Below are 20,553 nucleotides of genomic sequence, written 5' to 3' on the forward strand. Positions count from 1 at the left end.
GACCTAATTCTTATAGACTGCAACTCCCTGAGAACCTAAAGGTTCATAATATATTCCATATCAGCCTATTGAAGAAGTATGTACCAAATCCTAGCCATGTACTTGATGACCAATAATTTGTAATGCCTAGTCAAGGAGTCCTTGAACTATGGCCTAACAGGATCTTAGATGTTAGGGAGAGACAACTGAGATCCAGAACCTTGAGAGAATGCCTCATCCAGTGGAAATATTATCTTGAGCAGGATGCCACTTAGATAGATGAAAGCACCCTCAACCATCAATATCCCCAGTTTATCTCAAGATGAGGACATCTCGATTCCTCCAAGGGGGAGAGAATGTAATATTTTGGCTGAAAAATATTACGTGCATGCGTGAGTCTCATGCAAGGAAATTTCGGCATCATAGATACGAACGGTGCGATCTTTATGTTATACACAACATGACCCTACACTGGCAAAAATCGAGACTAAGGTTTAATAAAAACCTGCATATCTTCATAAGAACCTCCTCTTGGGAGGAGGTCAAGAGGATAAGGTTAGGTTTATGGCAAATTTTTATATATATATTCTTCTTTTCCCCAGCCGAAGGCCGTGCTGGAGGGGAGGGAGTGAAGCATGGATGCGTAAGCTCGCTTACTGGAGATTGTAGAAGGGAGAATGGCCATGCAACTGGCCACGTGGGGTAGAGAGCTCTCCTCTCTCTATCTCATATAAACCCCTGTGGAGGAAGGAGAGTGGAAGGGGCTGAAGGAGAGAGTCGTGTGCTGATTGTGACAGACCTTGAGAGAGGAGAACTATGAACTACCGTAAGGAGGGAGGAGTTGTCGCATAGAGCTGTTGTGTTGCCAGTCATAGCGCCGCCTCTCTCTCTCTCTTTGATCGTAGACTGCGCCAGGCCGTGGAGGTGAGGAGCTGAAGGGCATTGATGTGCTGCCGCCCAGTTGACAAAAATCACCGCCGCCTAGCCTGTTTAGCCCACGCTGCTTCAATTCGCCTCCTGCCGCCAACAAGGGACTTCTCTTCCTCCACGTGGGTGGATTTCTGTGGGCCATAGAAGCTTCCAAGAAGCTTCTTGGGAAGCTTTTAAGGGCCCCTTAGAAAGCCCCCTTTTCTATTACTTCATCAAGACGGTTTTTTTTAAACCCCCGGGTTTCTTTAAAACCCCTCTTTCTATTTCACTCTTACACAAGGACTTTTTATTTCCCTGAGGTTTGAGCAACCCTTCCCGTGGGATTTCCCATGCAAGTCCCTTTTTGGGCCATTTACCCCGGGGTTCTTCAAAAAAAAACCTTTTTTTCCCTTTCATCCCCGGGAATTAAACCCTTTCGGCCCTTGGTTCCCCCAAAAGTCACCTAGCCCGAGTTTTTAAAGCCCTTTTCATAGCATTTCCACAAGGCTATTTAACCCCCATTTCCTTTTAAATCCTCCCCTTGCATTCCACAAAGCCATTTTTTACCCCTACCGTGGATTTTCCCCCCCACACAAGTTCTTTAAAGGCTCCCATGACATTCCCACTCAAGCCGTATTAGCAATTTTTAAACCCTCTTTTCATTGATTCTCCTCAAGTTCACTCTAACCGTCGGATTCAAAAACCATCTTTCCTATTGCAACTCCCACAAGCCTATTTTTCTAACCAAATTAAAAGGCCCTTCCCTTTTGAACCCTCCGAAAGCCCAAATTTCTTTCCCCTCTTAAAGCTTCGAGGAGGAAGCCTATCAGGTCTCCTAAAGCTCAATTCCGAAAGACGGTGCAATCGGTCAAGGAAGCCGAATCTCAAAGGGACTTTCGCATGTGAGGGAGACAGGCCAAGTTCATAAGTCTGCGGTCAAGGCAAGAAGGTCGAATTCACAATGGCCCCTAAAAAGACACAAGGCGCAATCATAGGACGATCATCTCCTAACATCCATGTGGACATTTCACCACAAGTCCAGGTTTTCTTCCTAATTTTGATTTACGTCATAATATTTCAATTGTGCATGGATCATTTATGGAAATAGGATGCACTTTTTCGATTGAAATACTTTAGCTAATCTAAAGGAAATAGCTCAAGATTGAAGAATTCGGTCATTGGTATTTTTCAATGAAACGAACAAAAAAAGAGCATAAGATCTCTATGTATTCTTAGCAAGTGGTTTTTATGCATTACAAAGTAACGAATTTAAATCAACTAATGATCATCTTTACAAAGTCGAAATTATTGATGTACACTTTGATTATGCATGGAAAGATAAAATCGCATGTTGCATTATTAGACACCTCTTTCTTCGCAAGGATTCATCAAAGAAGATTGCTAACAACCGTAGGAATTTGCAAGGCATGGAAATGATTCTAGGGCTGCATGAAGTAGATTAAACTCTAGGCAATTTGCATAAATCTCGTTCAACTACATAGTAGTTAGAAAAGGCTGCATGGTTCATTTTAACATAAACCCTAAAAGTTTAGCAGCATAAATCATGAATGCATCAATGGAAATTATGCCCTAACTTAACCTACGCTTTGATCTTAACGAGAAAAGTTAGGGATTGTAAATCTAATCATATGTAGGCAATAAACTGTGTACTTACGAAAATGGTATCGTAATGCAACTAGTTTTTCCCCTATTTGATCAAGACAATATCTTCATGAATAGACAAGTAAATTGGTTTACTCTAAACACCTAAAAACACGAAGGAATCGCTTAGGAAGGGTTAAATCGATGCAACATATCCCAAAGTGCTAACTAGGGTTTAACACGTTGAGGACGTGACCTAGTTGCACTTATTGCCAAGTTCAAACTCTCATACCCTAAAGACCTGCCCACATTCACGAAATGCAAGGACAATAGGACATACTTGCGAGAAACGATCTAGGGTTTCTACCCTAAGGATCGCTCGCTAAAAAGATAAAACCCGGTTTGAATTTGAAACCCTGCTTCCTATCTAATCATGATTCCGTGATTAGAAGACGCCGTTCGATGGGTAAAATAGTCCCCTGGATTGGATGCGACACTTGTGAACAAGTTGCAGAGTCACATGATCTTGTGATTTGATCACAAGGGAATGGTCAAATTCCTCAAAATAAGATTGGGAGATTCTTATGCAAGTTTATCTTGCAAGAGGATGAGTAGTAGTCCTGATATAGTACCTTTCTTGGGAAAAGTGACCAAGACAAGGGGATTAGATATTTGCTTGGAAGCAAAGGACCAATCAATAATTTGGAGCAACATATCTTCTGTTAATAGAACTTAAGGTATTAGTTAAGTTGGGATAATAGGGTACAGCCCTAACCCAAGGACATAAGGGTTAACAAACAAACCCTTGGGGATCTTGCCAAGTCGCAATTGATCCCGGATCGAGTGTTGGGTGCATTCGGAGAGAAGGATTCACTCCTTAGAAGTTGGCCAAAATAACGACCACTGGAAATGATTGTTGCTTGTAATAGTTTAGAGAGCACTATTTGCTTTGTTTGCTCAAAGAATTAAAGGATGAAAAGTTATCTAATGCTTTAGGTTAAAGGCCTGAAGGGAGAGGCAACCTCAGTTACCCCCACTGTCTACCTGACCCTAACCAAGGGGGTTGTTAACCGCACTCGGAAGGTGGACCGAACCCGCCGCGAGAGGTCTCTTCGTTGAGCACTACTTGGAGCAGGAGGACGCTTGGGTGCAAGGGAGGCTCTGGCCAAAATCCCTCGCCTTTTGGGCCCTGCACAAGAGGCCAACATGACTCGGGATTGGATCTCGAGGCCCGCATACTAGTCTACGGGCGGAATCTTGGATTAGTAATCCCTATCGATTGCTGGATAGCCTTCGGGCGGATTATGGATAAGCCTACGGGCTGAAATTTATAAATGTATTTTAAAGATAAATATAATAACCAGTTGACAAGGAACTTGTTTGACACTGCTTTTCTATGTCAAGTGCTAAGATTACGTGAAGAAACGGGTGCCTAACAAACTAATTAAGGAAGCTGCTTGATGCATGTCCAACTAAATGTGGTAGGTAATTAGATAACTAAAACAACCTGAGGAAAGTGCGGTGGATGTGGACATGAATCCGTCCTATAGATGGGTGGTCTCGATTGGCCGGAAACTTTTCTCAATCATGATGAATAGCAAGAAGATCGTTTCAAATGACAAAAACAACAAGGGCACTAACCTAGAGCCTAAGCTATAATAATCCCGATTTACGCTATTTTAGGGGAACGGAATGGGGCTATGTCTTATGGCAAAGAGGTTGAGCTTTGCATCCCTCTTGTTTCCCATTCTTCTTGAACCAAGTGCAGTGTGAATCCGCTTTAGCCGTGGCGTTTCTACGTAAAGTAGGAACGGCCAGAATACTTTCGCTACATGGTAGACGCGGAAAGTCCTAGATTGCAAACCCTGTGACATTCCATGGGAGTGCCGGGCGGAGCTTTCTAGACCTCCTTTCCGATGGATTGCTAAGACATGTCTTAAAGGGAATAGGTGGACATGTTACACGAGATCAGTGAGAATGTAAAACAGTTGGGACAAGAGGTTGAGCTTAAGTAGGTATACTCAATCTACTTTGTCTTGATTTGTCCCTAGTACTGCCTCTTAATCTTGTGGGAGCACTTTGTGATTTTGGATACATTTGGCACTATTGAAACCCTTTGAGTACCATCTAGTGGCCCTTGGAAATCTCTAGATGATTATTTTACTAAAAAACTTATTGGTACAAACTTTGGCTCTTTTGGTATATTTTGGTATTTTTTGTACTCTTTAGTACGGGCATAGGCATAGCAGAGGGTGTAGTTGATAGCCTAGATGGTGATAATGGAGGAGTTGCCAATGCAGATGTTAATCCATAGATGGCTAGTGCAATGGAACAATCACGAGGTGATTGTACCTTATCAGAGGTTTTTTTAAAGGTAGGGAGGAGGAAGCAACCTCATGATCGTTGTAACAAGTCCCACGCTTGCAAACTGTAACTAGTGTAGCAATGCTCTCATTGATATAATGCATATGGAATTTTTTTTCTTCTTCCATCACCTTTTGTTTTACAACATGGATATTGTGCCCTATTTGCCTTGTGTTCTTTTCTTGACCTTGGAATAGACATTTGGTTTTAGAACATAGCACCAAAGTTATGCTGGGTTCTATAATAGAGGGATATTGTGTCTAATATTGGGATGGAATGTTGTTATAACCATACTTGGCATTGTGTGGTTCTCAACTAGTCACCACAAGGGTCATAGCCAAGTGATACGGGAAAACCTAACCATTGGGATGGGTCTCTCTCGTTTGGTGGTGACATGAGGCGGGGTTCACACTACACGCAAGAGGGAACCACTAAGCGATAATGGGCCACAACTCCCTTGGGAGGTGCCTCCTTTGCATGATGGTGATGAACCATTCAAAGACCTCCACACATGATGGCGACCTCCTCAACATGATTTCCAAAGATACCATAGTCAATGTTAACATTTATAAAATCTCGAAGATCACCATGTATTGCACCTACAACATCGCATCACCACATAATCATTTCCATAAGTTGCAAGAAGTTGAGGTTATGAGAAAAAGGAACGAAATTAACCATGCCTAGATCATAGATAGTATAGTTTAGCTAGATAAGGAAAAGTTAAGGATGCCATCCCACTAGACTCAAGCATAGATGAAGGTAGCCTTCACGGGGTTACGAAAGAATTGGGACGAATCTCAATACTATAGTCCATTGAATGGAGGAATAGTGCCCTTTTGAATTGCTTCAAGTTTGACTCTAATATTACTTCATAGTTCTTGAAATGCATAGATATGCATAGTGGTTGATGCATGAGGTTTGTAGCCCACTCAAATCCTAGATCCATTGACAAAATCCGAATTTAGGGGCCTTTTTATTATGGATCCCTTTTTCATCAAAAACATCTTCAACCCCTTAGGAGTGGTGAGGACATACCACTTATATATTCGTGATTCATGAATCATGGTGATGGCTTCACTTCATTTTTTCTATAAAAATATGCTTCTTTGATTAGATTTCATGAACTATTATATCAACATTAACTTCAATGTACATTTATTGTTACTTAAGAATTTTGAACAAGATAGCTCAATTTAGAAAAGATTACCACATAAGAATTAAGGCTCACCAATGTCATGCAAACTCAACAAACACCATATTAGAGAATATGGAAATTTTCCATAAGTTTGGGACACGTGGTCAAATCTTTGGATTTGTCATAACTTGAACATTATAACTCCAAATCATGCGCTCTATAGCTCAATAGATTCCATGTTTCAAGCGCTTTCTAATGAGTCACATCTTATGGTTTTGAGAAACTTATGGGCATGTTATCCAAGTGCCACCTTTTTAGTATTCAAAAAATGGGAATTGGGAGTTTCCCAAACTCACTAATATTGTGTTAACAGATGTGTTTTTTGCAATTTAGTAACAATGAGGTCAAAGTAAACCCTTACCTCACTACCTAACCAAAGTAAGAAGTTTGCTAACATTTGTTAATAAGACAACTTCAAACAAACATACTATTACACGTAATTCCAAATCCAACCAAGTAAAGTACATGTGATTTCTAGGAAGTTAGCAAAAATAGAATTTTATTTCTAGTACTAAAATTCTTTTAACTTGAATACACATAAGCATATACTAAGACAAGTTGTCAATAACTCCATGGAAATTCAACAAGAATATATACTTCATCTTTTGAACAATGAAGATAGGTTGCATCTTTCCATCATGGCCCTAAGCATGTTGTCTAGAGTCTTCCTCTTGTAAAGATTTGCACGGCTAAACATAACCTCGAGACGTAATCACTTTTAATAACATGGAACTCTATCACAAATTGTGAAAAAGTTTTAACTCCAATTTTTGAAAATTTAAGAAGAGATGTTTATGACAAGCTCATGCTATAGTTAGCCTTTGAGGAGTAATTATAGTACTATGGAGAGAGAATAACAATATGTGTACAGGAACTAAAGACCTGGTTGGGATTAGAAACTAGCACCTTGGCCAATTTTGACCAAGGAAGAGATCTCACACTCATGACCTTAGAACCAGTTGAAACAACTCATACATTTTTCCTTTTTGGCCAATACAAATAGCCCTCCTTGTAAATGAAGTAATCTGTCACCACCAAAGACAGGTCATATTTGATGTCATACATGGAGTGCTATGGGTCTTAACCTCTGGGACATAGGAATGGACAAATAAACAGCTTTTATATTCATTCTTTGGAGACTTGTAGAGATAGTTCTCCAAGAGTATGGTGTTGTTGGCATCAAATTGATTGTTGGCTACTGAGTTGTCAAGTTAGGGTAGCGAGCATTTGACCAATCAAGTTAGGGCGACAAGGTTGCCCATGAATTATTGTCTTAATTTAAGGAACCTAAGGTGCTTGTTAATTGGGTTAACAGGGTATAAACCCTAACCCAAGGATAAAAGGATAAACAAACAAACCCTTGGGGATCTTGCCAAGTCGCAATTGATTCCGGATCGAATGTTGAATGCATTCGGAGAGAAGGATTCACACCTTAGCAGTTGGCCAAATAAATGACCACCGGTTTGATTGTATTTGTACAATTTAGGAGCATTATTTGTATTGCTTTGCTCAAAGAACTAAAGATGGAAAGATAATTAATGCTTCAGGTTGAAGGCCTAGAGGGAGAGGCAGCATCAGTTACCCTTGATTGTCTGCCTGACCCTAACCAAGGGGGTTGTTAGCCGCGCCGGGAATCTAGACCGAACCCGCCGCAAGAGGTCTCTCCGTTGGATGCTACTTGGAGCAAGAGGACACTTGGGTGCTAGGGGGGCTCTGGCCATAAATCCCTTGCCTTCCGAGTTCTACACAAGAGGCCGACATGACTCCGGATTGCATCTAGAGGCCCACATACTAGTCTATGAGCAAAAACTTGGATTAGTAATCCTTGAGGATTGCTGGATTGCCTTCAGGCGGATTATGGATTGCCTTCGAGCGGATTATGGATAGCCTTCGGGATGGATTATTATGATGTATTCCAAAGACTCATTAATAAGATAACTTGTTGAAAAGGCACTTGTTTGACACTGTTTTTCCATGTCAAGTGCTAAGATTACGTGAAGGAATCGGTGATTAACTGGCTAATTAAGAAAGCTATTTTTGCATGTCAAACTAAATGTGGTAGGTAATTAGACAACTAAAGCAACCCCGAGGAAAGTGCGGTGGATGTGGCCATGGGTCCGTCCTATGGATGGGTGGTCCCAGTTGGCTGGGAACTTTTCTCAAACGAAATCGAGAGCAAGGAACGATGACTTAGAATCTAGGATACTAGAGTCCCGATTTATGTTGTTTTAGGGGAATAGAATGGGACTATGCCTTATGGGCAGAGAGGTCGAGCTTTGCCTCCCTCTCGTTTTCCATTCTCCTTGAACCAAGTGCAACATGAACCCGCTTCGACCCTGACGTTTCTGCGTAAAATAGTTTGCCTGGGGTTCGACGCTAGCTACCGTTCTAGGAAATTGACCACTAGAAAAACCCCGATTCAAGTCGGTCCTAAGTGGGAACAATCAGAATGCTTTCACTTCGTGGTTGACTCGGGAGGACCTAGATCACAAACCCCGTGACATTTTGTGGGAGTACCGGGCGGTGCTTTCTAGATTCTCTTTCCCATGGGCTGCTAAGATGTGTCCGCAAGTAAATAGGTGGACACGTTACAGTTGGTATCAGAGTGAACCAACAAAGGATCCGTCTTTTATAAGAAAACTTAATGAGGAGAATTAGAGCAAATGTTGCTATTAAGAACATTTTCTTACTTATCGATACTGTCTTAGAGAGTCGCGAAGCATGGAACAAATTTTTGGTGTTCCAGGTTATGTTTATGACCGCGATGCGTGCCTCAGATTATCAACGGAGGATCGATATGATGAATATCCTAGACCGCATCTACAATCCTACACCCCTGTACGTGGAACAGAGATTGACGGGTGATTCAAGGATTTATTACATAGCTGCCCACCGATTTGTGTACCTTCGAACCAACCTAAAGAGAATCAAGTGGTTGGAGGACCTAAAGATCGTGAAGGTGTTCATCTTTGTTGAGGCTCACGCAAACGCAACCCTACATGTTGGAGAACAAAAGGTCAAGCAGAACACGTATGTGTACAAGAAAGTGATCCGAATAATCCCTGCTGACAGAATCAAGGTATTGGGACATTACGAGAAGAACGGGTACCAAAGGAAAGGATACCCTAATCTTCAAATGACCTATCGATTCCTGAAAATCCATGACCCCAATCCATACTATTATTCAGTTCCCGTAGCTAAATGTAACACAATCTTATTCTCCCCGAATTAATGTATCAGCTTGTTCCATCTCCCCAAGAATAATTGTACTCCGAAAGGGCTATGCCCATATGAATGAAATAAGACTCTTTTTATCAATGATTGTCTTGACTATGAGTATTGATAAAAAAAGTTAAGTGATTAGGTCTCTTGGCTGAAAGCTGAATTGGCATGAAATGTAACGTGAGAAATGTTTAGCGAGTTGTTAACGTTAATAATCTCAATGCCTAGGCATAACCTCAGGTGCAGATTCCTAGTTCGACCCCTACACCAAGTACAGCCGTAATTTAGGAGAAGAAGTTTATTCTCAAGCAAATCAAGCCACCAGAATTTGATGGCAAGGGAAGGACCATCCAAACTAATGAGATCTGGATCGAGTCCATGGAAAATTATTTTGAAGTGGCAGGTACTGCACCCGCCAACCAAGTAATGCTCGCCAAGCTGAAGCTTACCGGCGAAGCAAGACTTTGGTGGAAGCAATGGTGTAGAGACTAAGGGATCTCGGAAGGGTCAGTTACTTGGGAAAATCTTAAAAGAGCTGTACGTGAAAGATATCTACCACCTGCCTACTGCACATAGAAGATGAACGAGTTCTATGAGCTGAAATAGCTTGGTTTATCTCTTGACGCATATTACTCAAAGTTCATCTCTCTTTTGAAGTATGTGCCACAAATGGACATGACACAACAGGTGTCGAAGTTTTGTGCTCGATTAAACCCACTCGTAAATACCTGTCTCGAGTCAATGCGCCCAATAGATCTTCAGGATGCACTCATTCGAGCCGCACCCATAATACAAGAGGTAAAGACCAGGCCAAGAAGTAACAAGACTTGGTCTTACAAGGATCAGAACAAAGGAGTGTATAGGTCCCACAGGCGAAGAGAGTTGAAGGTCAAAACCAGGGAGAAAGGAAGAAAGCTAGGACCAATAATGTCAATAATTTTGTTTCTACCCAAGGTAATGGCCGCAACCTCTGTTGCTTCCATTGCAACGAGCCTGATCATTTCAAAAGGCAATGTCCCAAGCTTGGCGGAGGACAATGTCAAGGGCCACCCCAAGGAACTATTCGTGGCCAAGGAGCCGCCGTCAGGACCAGAGGAAGAATTGCCAGTGTTGTCAACAGGGAAATATGCGATGAAGAAGACCCGACCATGGAAGCAGACTTTGAGAGGGCAACAGTCCATGCCACTCTTCACAAGAAAGGCCCGAATCACTAGTTTTCGGTGATTCAAATACCATCGGATTATCAAGGTAAAGGCTTCAAAACTTTGATTGATTGTGGTAGTACACATTCCTTTATTTCACCAGTTTGTGCAAGAAGATTAGGAATAGCCACAAAAGATGCACCTACCTTGCTTGTGGAGTTAGCAAATGGTCATAATGTCACTTGTACCAGGCAAACTGCTAAGGTGGAATTCCTATTGGGAAGAAAGTCGACTTCGGTCAGATTCAGGGTTATGAACCTAGGTATCCATGAGTGTTTGCTCGGAATGGATTGGCTTAAACCTAATGATGCCCACATTCACTGTGGAAAGGGCCAAGTTTCCTTTCGAAATTCTAAAGGGGAATTGGTCACAACTCAAGGAGAGGCTAATAGGCCAAAAACTCAACTTGACAAAGCATCTCGGATAATAAAAGGAGCTAGAAAGGGGCTGCATGTCTATTTGATTAAGCTAAATAAGCTTGATCAGAATCATGAGTCTAGTGAAGAACCTTCATGGCTAAAGGAGTATGCTGACGTATTTCCTGAAGAGCTGACAGAACTTTCTTCTCAAAGGGAAGTTGATCATGAAATCAAGCTAGCACCAGGAGCTGCACCAATTGCAAAGAGGCCATATAGAATACCCATCCTGGAAGCGATTGAGCTGAAGGAGAAACTCAAGTAACTGTTAGAACAAGGTTACATCCATCCTACCAGTTTGCCATGGGGAGCTCCAGTGCTGTTCCAGAAGAAGAAAGATGGAACGCTTTGGTTATGTATTGATTACAGAGGGTTGAATCAATTAACCATTAAGAACAAATATCCTATTCCAAGAATAGATGAACTTCTTGACCATCTTCAAGGTGCGAAGATCTTCTCCAAGATTGATCTCAGGTCTGGATATTATCAAATAAGGATCAAGGAAGAAGATATCCCAAAGATGGTATTTAGCACAAGATATGGACATTTTGAGTTCTTGATCATATCACTTGGGCTGACGAATGCACCTGCCACCTTCAATAGGTTAATGCAGGATATCTTTAGACCATATCTTGATGACTTCGTACTCGTCTTCTTCAACGATACCTTAGTCTACTCCAAACAGGAAGAAGATCATGAACCCCAGCTTCGCATTGTCTTAGAGACAATGAGGGCACACAAGCTTTATGCCAAGAAGAAGAAGTGTGCATTCTTCAAGCGACAGATTGAATATCTGGGATTCATTGTATCAATGGAAGGGATTTCAATAGACCTGTCCAAGGTTAGAGACGTTCTAGAATGGCCAATACCAACAATTGTCAAAGAAATACGCAATTTTCTTGGATTGACAGGATGATACAGGGTCTTTATCAAAGACCATGCTTTGATTGCAGCGCCCTTGATGGATCTACTGAAGAAGCAAACATCAATTGTATGGTCACCTGCTGAACAATCCATCTTTGACAAATTAAAGCAAAGCTTGGTATCAACACTGATCCTGAAACTTCCAGACCTTGGTAAGGAATCTGAAGTGATAATTGATGCTAGCACACTTGCCTTAGGATGTGTGCTTATGCAAGAAGGCCATCCTATAGCATAATCTTCAAGGAAATTAAAGAGTCGTGAAAGGAACTATGCTACCCATGATTTGGAGATGTTAGCTGTCATCCATGCTCTCAAGCTTTGAAGACATTACTTGCTGGGTAACAAGTTTACCCTAGTGACAGATCATAAAAGTCTCAAATGGATCTTTACCTAGAATGAGCTCAACATGAGGCAACGTCGATAGATCGAAGTGCTGGAGGAATATGATTTTGAAATCAAATACCGTCCTAGAAAGGAGAATGTAGTTGCCGATGCACTCAGTCGTTCGCAAGGCATTTCTAAACTCTCTAATCTTGCAAGATCCATCAATAGCTAGATCTCTAGTCACAAAGGTATCCATGCCAAACAACCCAGTACTTGAGCTAGCTAAAGAAGAGGCATGCCATGATCCAACTTATCAGAAGATGCTTAGGGAGATCCCTATCAAGGATTAAGACCCGAAGCTACAGGCAAAGTATCAAGAATTCTCTATCAATGGTGGACTTGTCTACTATAGAATGAGATTATGTATACCTACAAGCCAGTCACTCAAACAGAAGATACTTTGGGAAGCTCATGACTCCCCTTTTGCAGGACATCCTGGCTATGCGAAGACCCTCAATGCAGTCAGAAAGAGCTATTATTGGGAGAGGCTTAAAGGTGATGTTCTCAAATATGTCACTGAAGGTTTGTCTTGTCAACGCATTAAGGCCGAACATGTCAAAATGCCAAGAAAATTGCAACCACTTGATATTTCCCAAATGAAATGGGAATTCATCAGTATGGATTTTGTTTTTGGCCTACTCCAAGTTCAGGGAGGATACAACTCCATCATGGTTGTGGTTGATATGCTCACCAAGGTTGCACACCTTATCCCTATTAAGAAAAACTATAAAGCCTCAGACATTGCAAGGTTATTTATTAAGGAGATATTCAAACTGCATGGGTTGCCTAGAAGAATCATTAGTGATCGTGACTCTCTCTTCACATCACACTTCTAGAGAGCTATCTTCGAAGCCATTGGGACTCAACTCTGTTTTAGTACAGCTTACCATCCCCAAACCGATGGTCAAACGGAGCGAGTCAACCAAGTCATTGAGGATATGCTAAGAGCACACTGATGCCATAAACCCAAAAAGTGGATTCAATATTTGCCGCAGGTTGAGTTTGCCTACAATGCTTCTTACCAACAAAGCAATCAGATGACCCCTTTTCAAGCATTGTATGGGCACGACTGTTGAAGTTCTTAAAACTTCTCGGATCCAACCTTGAGGGTTGAAGCTTCAAAGAAAATGTTGGAAGATATGGATGACCAAATAAAGTCAATAAGATAGGACATCCAAGCTGCCAAGGATAGACAGAAGGCATACGCAGATTTAAAACGTCAAGATAGGTCCTTCGCTGAAGGAGATATGGTCTTCATTCGCGTACGCCCAAAGAAGAGTTCCCTATCCTTGGGTGAATGCAAAAAGCTAAGTCCAAGGTATTGTGGACCCTACAAGATTCTCAAGTGCTTAGGACCTAATACTTATAGACTTCAACTCCCGGAGAACCTAAAAGTTCATAATGTATTCCATATCAATCTATTGAAAAAGTATGTGCCTAACCCTAGTCATGTGCTTGATGACCAACAAGTTGTAATGCCTAGCCAAGGAGTCCTTGAGCTATGGCCTGACAGGATCTTAGATGTTAGGGAGAGGCATTTGAGATCCAGAACCTTGAGAGAATACCTCGTCTAGTGGAAAGATTATCCCGAGGAGGATGCCCTTTGGATGGATGAAAGTACTCTCAACCAACAATACCCCCAGTTCTTCTCGAGATGAGGACATCTCGATTCATCTAAGGGGGAGAGAATGTAATATTTCTGCTCGAAATATTAAGTCAACCTTAAACCCTGCACACCCCGCACAATAAGGCATCCCAAAGTGATCTCCCACATCGTAAAATGTTGGTAGTTAAACGCTTACCCCACGCATGCGATAATAATCCCCATCTATGTTGTGCAAATAAGGCCAAGGTTAAAACCCGCAAGGCCGCACGAGAACACTCTCTACGGGAAAGGTAAATGTATAATGGGTAATTTTGGTGCAATTTTTTTTATTAATTACCCCTCCCCTCAGTCGTAGGGGGAGAGGGAGTGTGAGAGGAGTAGTGTTATGTGGAGAGCATGGGGGAGAGAGGGGGCATGCAAGACATCCACATGTGTGGATCTCCCCCCCTCCCCCTTACACACCATAAGACCTCCCCCCTGGAGCTTGGAAGGGAGGCATGAAGAGAGAGAATATAGAGGTCGTGGTGCTGCTGCTACTGCCGCCTGCGCCGTGCGAGCTGCCATCCCGCCATCTGCCATCGCCGCCCTACTGCAGGCCACCTCCACCGCCACCATCGTCATCACACCCCTCCTCGTTGACATCGCCCAGGTCATCATTCTCTCCTCCAATCATTACACCCCCTCCACGTCATTCTACTGAGAAGTAGAAGCTTCTTGGAAGCTTCTTTAGAAGCTTCTAACAACGCTTTCATAAGCCGTGTAAACGCGTGCTTCCTCGGGAATTAAAAATCCAAGCCTCCAAGGCCCCTGATCCTGTGCAGGAAAGGAAGATCGCAGACTGTGAGTCTTCAAGACGCGCGAGTAACCCAAGGGAAGCTGCTGCAACAAAAAAATACGCTACATAAATGGCCCCAAAACAAAAGATGCAAGGCTCACGTGCAGAAGTCTCCAACCCAAGTCTATGCATGGACATTCCTACCAGTTCTCATGCACAAGTTCTACAAGCTTAATTCCACACAAAAGAAATACATTAGGCATGTTTAACTTCATGGGAAGAATGCATTTACGCTTGTCTCTAATCCACGTAGTAAAGTTAAAATGCATTTGGAAAATTATCTCCTTGGACGATTTACAAGAGTTAGTGCATGTCGTGTATTTGGGTTTGCTTGCACTTCCAAGTTGCAAATCCTAAGCTCATATTGCATAGGTTTAAAAAAAAGGAATTGTTTAAATGCATCCTTGATTGGCCGTGGAAAAGAAAAGTGCATAAGGTATTTAGGTAGTAATTTTCTACTTGTGGATTCGTATGAGATAATCCTTGTCATCCATTGGATGTTGTCCAAGTAGTTGCATTGCATGGAAATGAAACCATGACCTTGCATGTTGCATGCGAATATGCTTATATTTTAAGACAGATTAAGTGCTGTAGAACGGATTAAGTCAACATTAGTCTTATGATATTTTTCATGCATGAACTTCATTTATCAAAGTTGTATCTAGAAAAGGTTGCATGTCACATATTCGTCATGCATGAACTTCATTTATCGAAGTTGTATCTAGAAAAGGTTGCATGTCATATTAAAGCCTGAAATTCAATTGCATTAAACAAAAGGTTGTAGGCATAGCCCCTTGATGTAAATCTATGTAGGTTTTATGCAAGTTATTCCCCACGTTATCAATCATCATGATTTTAGCAAGGAAAAGAAATGGTCATTGCAAACCTTATAGTTGCATAAAAGTAATGAATCGCATATTTGCACGTAATGTGATGTCTTGCAACTATTTACACCTTTAGAACAAGTTTAGCATCTCTAAGAAAAGATCGTTTCTTGTCGCAAGACAAGTAGATCGATTTAGCTAAATCACTTGTAATGATATAACCCACATGGGATTCTTAAAAGCATAAGTAGTTAGTACAACAAACACCTCAAAGTGCTAGCTAGGGCTTGGTATGTTAAAAATTCTGCCTAGTATAGCACTTGGGATGCAAAGTCAAGACTTTCGAACCCAAGGGTCCTAGCCACATTCACGGAATGATTGGGTTAGTTAGATGCCCATACAATAACAATCTAGGGTTTTACCCTAAGGATGGAATGACCTAATACTAGACTTCCGATTGAGTTTAGAAACCCTAGGGCCAAGCGTTGTGACCTAGTAAGGATAGGGTTGGGTTGGATAAGAATACATCCCAAACCCTACATCTTTTCTAAACATATTTCTTGACCAAGAAATGCCGATTGATGGGAAAGATGATCCTGCAAGTCAAATGTGATTCCTATGCAACAAGTTGCAACGTCGCATGGTTTTGTGTTAAATCACAAAGTAGAGTTGCAACTCCTTAAGAACAAGGTTGGCAGGTTCTAGTCAAGGTCTAACCTGCAAGAGGATGATTAATCCTATTTATGAGTTGCCAAGTTAGGGTAACGAGAATTTGACCAATCAAGTTAGGGTGACAAGGTTGCCCATGAATTACTGTCTTAATTTAAGGAACCTAAGGTGCTTGTTAATTGGGTTAACATGATATAAACCCTAACCCAAGGATAAAAGGATAAACAAACAAACCCTTGGGGATCTTGCCAAGTCGCAATTGATTCCGGATCAAATGTTGAATGCATTCAGAGAGAAGGATTCACACCTTAGCAGTTGGCCAAATAAACGACCACCGGTTTGATTGTGTTTGTACAATTTAGGAGCACTATTTGTATTGCTTTGCTCAAAGAATTAAAGATGGAAATATAATTAATACTTCAGGTTGAAGGCCTAGAGGGAGAGGCAACATCAGTTGCCCCCGACTATGTGCCTAACCCTAACCAAGGGGATTGTTAGCCGCGCCAGGAATGTGGATCGAACCCGCCGCGAGAGGTCTCTCCGTTGGGTGCTACTTGAAGCAAGAGGATGCTTGGGTGCCAGGGGGGCTCTAGTCGTAAATCCCTTGCCTTTCGAGTCCTGCACAAGAGGCCGACATGACTCGGGATTGGATCTCGAGGCCCACATACTAGTCTACGAGTGGAAACTTGTAATCCATGAGGATTGCTAGATTGCCTTCGGGCAGATTATGGATTGGCTTCAAGGGGATGATGGATAGGCTTGGGGTTGGATAATTATGATGTATTCCAAGGACTGATTAATAAGATAACTTGTTGAAAAGGAACTTGTTTGACACTGTTTTTTCTATATCAAGTGCTAAGATTACGTGAAGGAACCAGTGATTAACTGGCTAATTATGGAAGCTATTTTTGTGTGTTAAACTAAATGTGGTAGGTAATTAGACAACTAAAGCAACACCAAGGAAAGTGTGGTGGATGTGGCCATGGGTCCGTCCTACGGATGGGTGGTCCCCGTTGGCCAAGAACTTTTCTCAAACAAAATCGACAACAAGGAATGATGACTTAGAGTCTAGGATACTAGAGTCCCAATTTATGTTGTTTTAGGGGAATGGAATGGGACTATGCCTTATGGGCAGAGAGGTCGAGCTTTGCATCCCTCTTGTTTCCCATTCTCCTTGAACCAAGTGCAGCATGAATCTGCTTTGACCCTGACGTTTCTGTGTAAAGTAGTTTGCCTGGGGTTCGATGCTAGCTACCATTCTAGGAAATTGACTACTAGAAAAACCTCGATTGAGGTCGATCCTAAGTGGGAACGGATGGAATACTTTTGCTTCGTGGTAGACTCGGGAGGACCTAGATCGCAAACCTCGTGACATTCCGTGAGAGTGCCAAGCGGCACTTTCTAGACTCTCTTTCGGATGGGCTACTAAGACGTGTCCGCAAGCAAACAGGTGGACACGTTACAATCGTGAGCCCTCATATAGGATAATTGTCCTTATCAAGCTTCTCAGTAACAATCTAATTAAATAAGTTAGACATTTTGACAAAGGATAATTGTTCTTATCAAGCTTCTCACCAACAATCTAGTTGAAGAAGTTAGACATTTTGATAAAATTGACAACTTTCAAAAAACTGCAATATGTAAGTAAGTTGATACAAGGTGAACCACAACTAAACACATAGCCCTGTTCACAGTTTGCACAACAATAACTATAATTTGTAATTTATATATGCAAATAGCTTCTCTGTCTAACCCAACAAACATCTCAAACCTTAGAGATTCACAATCTGTACATATGCAGATGTAAACAACCAACAAAGTCCAAACTATAGTATATCCAAATACTAGCATTGGGACCACTTACAAGTTTAGATTCGAGGTCGAAAAGACCTCACTGCAAAAAATATACTATTTTTCTTGCTCACCAAGTTTCATTACAATTAGAGACTACAACCTTGTGAGCCTTAAGAGCCTCCTCTTGCGACTATATCCTAAGGTAAATTGAGCAAGGTGGAAGAGTTTCTTACTCATTACTTGCTTGCTTACTTTCATTCTTTAATGCCTTCACCTTAGCCTTCAATCAAGCTTCATGCAACTCCGAGATGGCTCTAATACCATGAAAACAAACAAAAGGGAATAGAGGTGAAAAACCCAAGAGCACACATACAAAGATAATGGAGACTTAAGCACATAGAGAGATAAGGATGAAATCTTCTTATCTTCTTCTTCCTTATTCTTCCATACAAAAGAACTAAGTCTACAACATAATAAAAGACTAATATAAAATTACCACAACGTATGTGCACGCGGTCACTAAGTGTGAATGTGCTAAGGAAAGAAGAGGTGGCACATTGAATGTGCCATAACCAAGGATGGACTAAGTGGGTGTACTCTAGTTGTAGAATCACTAGTGTATCCTCATGTTGGTCACCTAACATGCCACTGAATAATATCCAAACACATCACTAAGACACATAGTGGATGTCAGCTCATGTAGAGCTCGACATCTCAACATCAAAGTTAGTCGCGTGCTCTCATAGAAATAGAGGTGTCTAAGAACTTGTGTACAGGACCAAGCCCATTTCAAATTATTAAAACCAAAGTCATCATTAGCAATAAGTGCATCATTTGAACAAGAACCTTTGCAATTTTCCCAATATCTATAACATAATCACTAATGCTTCGATTTTTGCACCATGCACAACCATGTAGAATTTTTTTAAAATATATATTTATTGCCTTCGTATAAGTGCCATATACCTTTTCAATTATCTCCCATACATCCTTACATAGACTTGATGTTTTTAATGTACCAAATCAAAGTCTCCGAAATACATATGGAGATCCAATGTAGTACATGCATATTTTTACATGTTGAGTCCTTATAGTATTTCTTCTCTCCCTCTATTGGATCCTCTATTATCCCCAATAGTTCATGTTAACCTATTTGACCTCTACATAAGGTTTCAAAAATGTAGTTTTGTGAGCCATGGGATGGTGTGTCCTAGTGTAAACCACTTGAAATAACCTCTAGATAAAGTTTTAGAGATGTAATTCTATGAGCTATCATGGTATGGTTTGCACTAGCACAAATCATATGAAATAGGTCATGTTCATAGTCATTCTTAAGTTTTTTTGACCATTTAAGCTTAATTTTGGGATCAAAATTATTCTTTCAATCTCTAAGTGGTCTATACTAGTGTAGACCATCCTATGACTCATAGAATTGCATTTGTGAAGCTTTATTTAGAGGTGAAATAGGTTATATTTGTAGTTGTTTTTAAGGTTTTCCAATCTTTTGACCTCACTTTTGGGATCAAATCACCAAAATTTACACTCTTATGTATTTCTTCTATGGACCACAATTTTAAAGAGGTCTTGAAATATGATAAACTTCAAGGTTTTTCCCTCTGTGTGTGTGTGTGTGTGTACACACATATGGGTATTTACATATATCAAAACAGTTGCTATGCTTTTCTAGATATGTAATTATTCTCCCCCTAAAAGCACATCTCAACATATTCATTTTGAGTTTCTTCTAGGAAATTGTGTGTTTTATTTAACAAAATATCACAAATCAAAGAATTTATAGATAGACCTTGAACACACATAATATAGAGGATCTAGATATGGTGCACACCATAAGTTATTGTACACTACATTAGATCTTGAAAGATGTGAAGAACTAACCACACTTTTAAAGCTTGTAAGGCTTGATATGGAGGACTTGTGGGATAGGGTATCGAAATTTGAGGGGGGGAATGCAAATATAATTTTTGTGAACTTTCATGAATTTAATTTTTGGAAATGACTATTCTCATTCTAATAAGCTTGAGGGATGAGGGCCCAAATGTTTGTGAGGTCCCTAAATTTGTGGGGAGTGTTTCTTTATGCATGGGAAGAAAAACATAACACAGAGGATCGTATTTTATGATGGATGGGCGTTTCCATCCATGCATATATGTATATGTTACAAATACACATATAACCACTCATGACACTTATAGAATTTTATTTTCTAAACATGCTTTTATACATCATGACGTTAGAAAGTATGCCCTAAAATCTCACTAGCTAGGCATATAGTTGGAGAAGCTCACCTAAAGAATCTCAAAAGAAGAAATCACCCCCCTAAGAGACTACAAAGTGGTCTCTTTAGTAGGGATGTAACTAGAAGACTATTTGTAAGATGAAAGAAGTTTAGGAACCCTCAATATTTTACCCTTTTGGACCCACACTCGATGCTTCACTACACAGTGGACTTAGAGTCCACTAATTGGGAAAGTCCATATATCGTATGGGATTCAAAGGTTCCAATCACCAAGAGTTGTCCAACTAAGTACTGAAGGTTACCTCTTATCGTCTAGTTAGGGGTGAATGCCTTACATTCATATTAGAGAAAAAAAATACAATGTTGAA

Source organism: Lygodium microphyllum, chromosome 15, assembly GCF_053477565.2.
Source record: "Lygodium microphyllum isolate KBCC chromosome 15, Lygodium_microphyllum_v1.1.10, whole genome shotgun sequence".
Classification (NCBI taxonomy): Eukaryota; Viridiplantae; Streptophyta; class Polypodiopsida; order Schizaeales; family Lygodiaceae; genus Lygodium; species Lygodium microphyllum.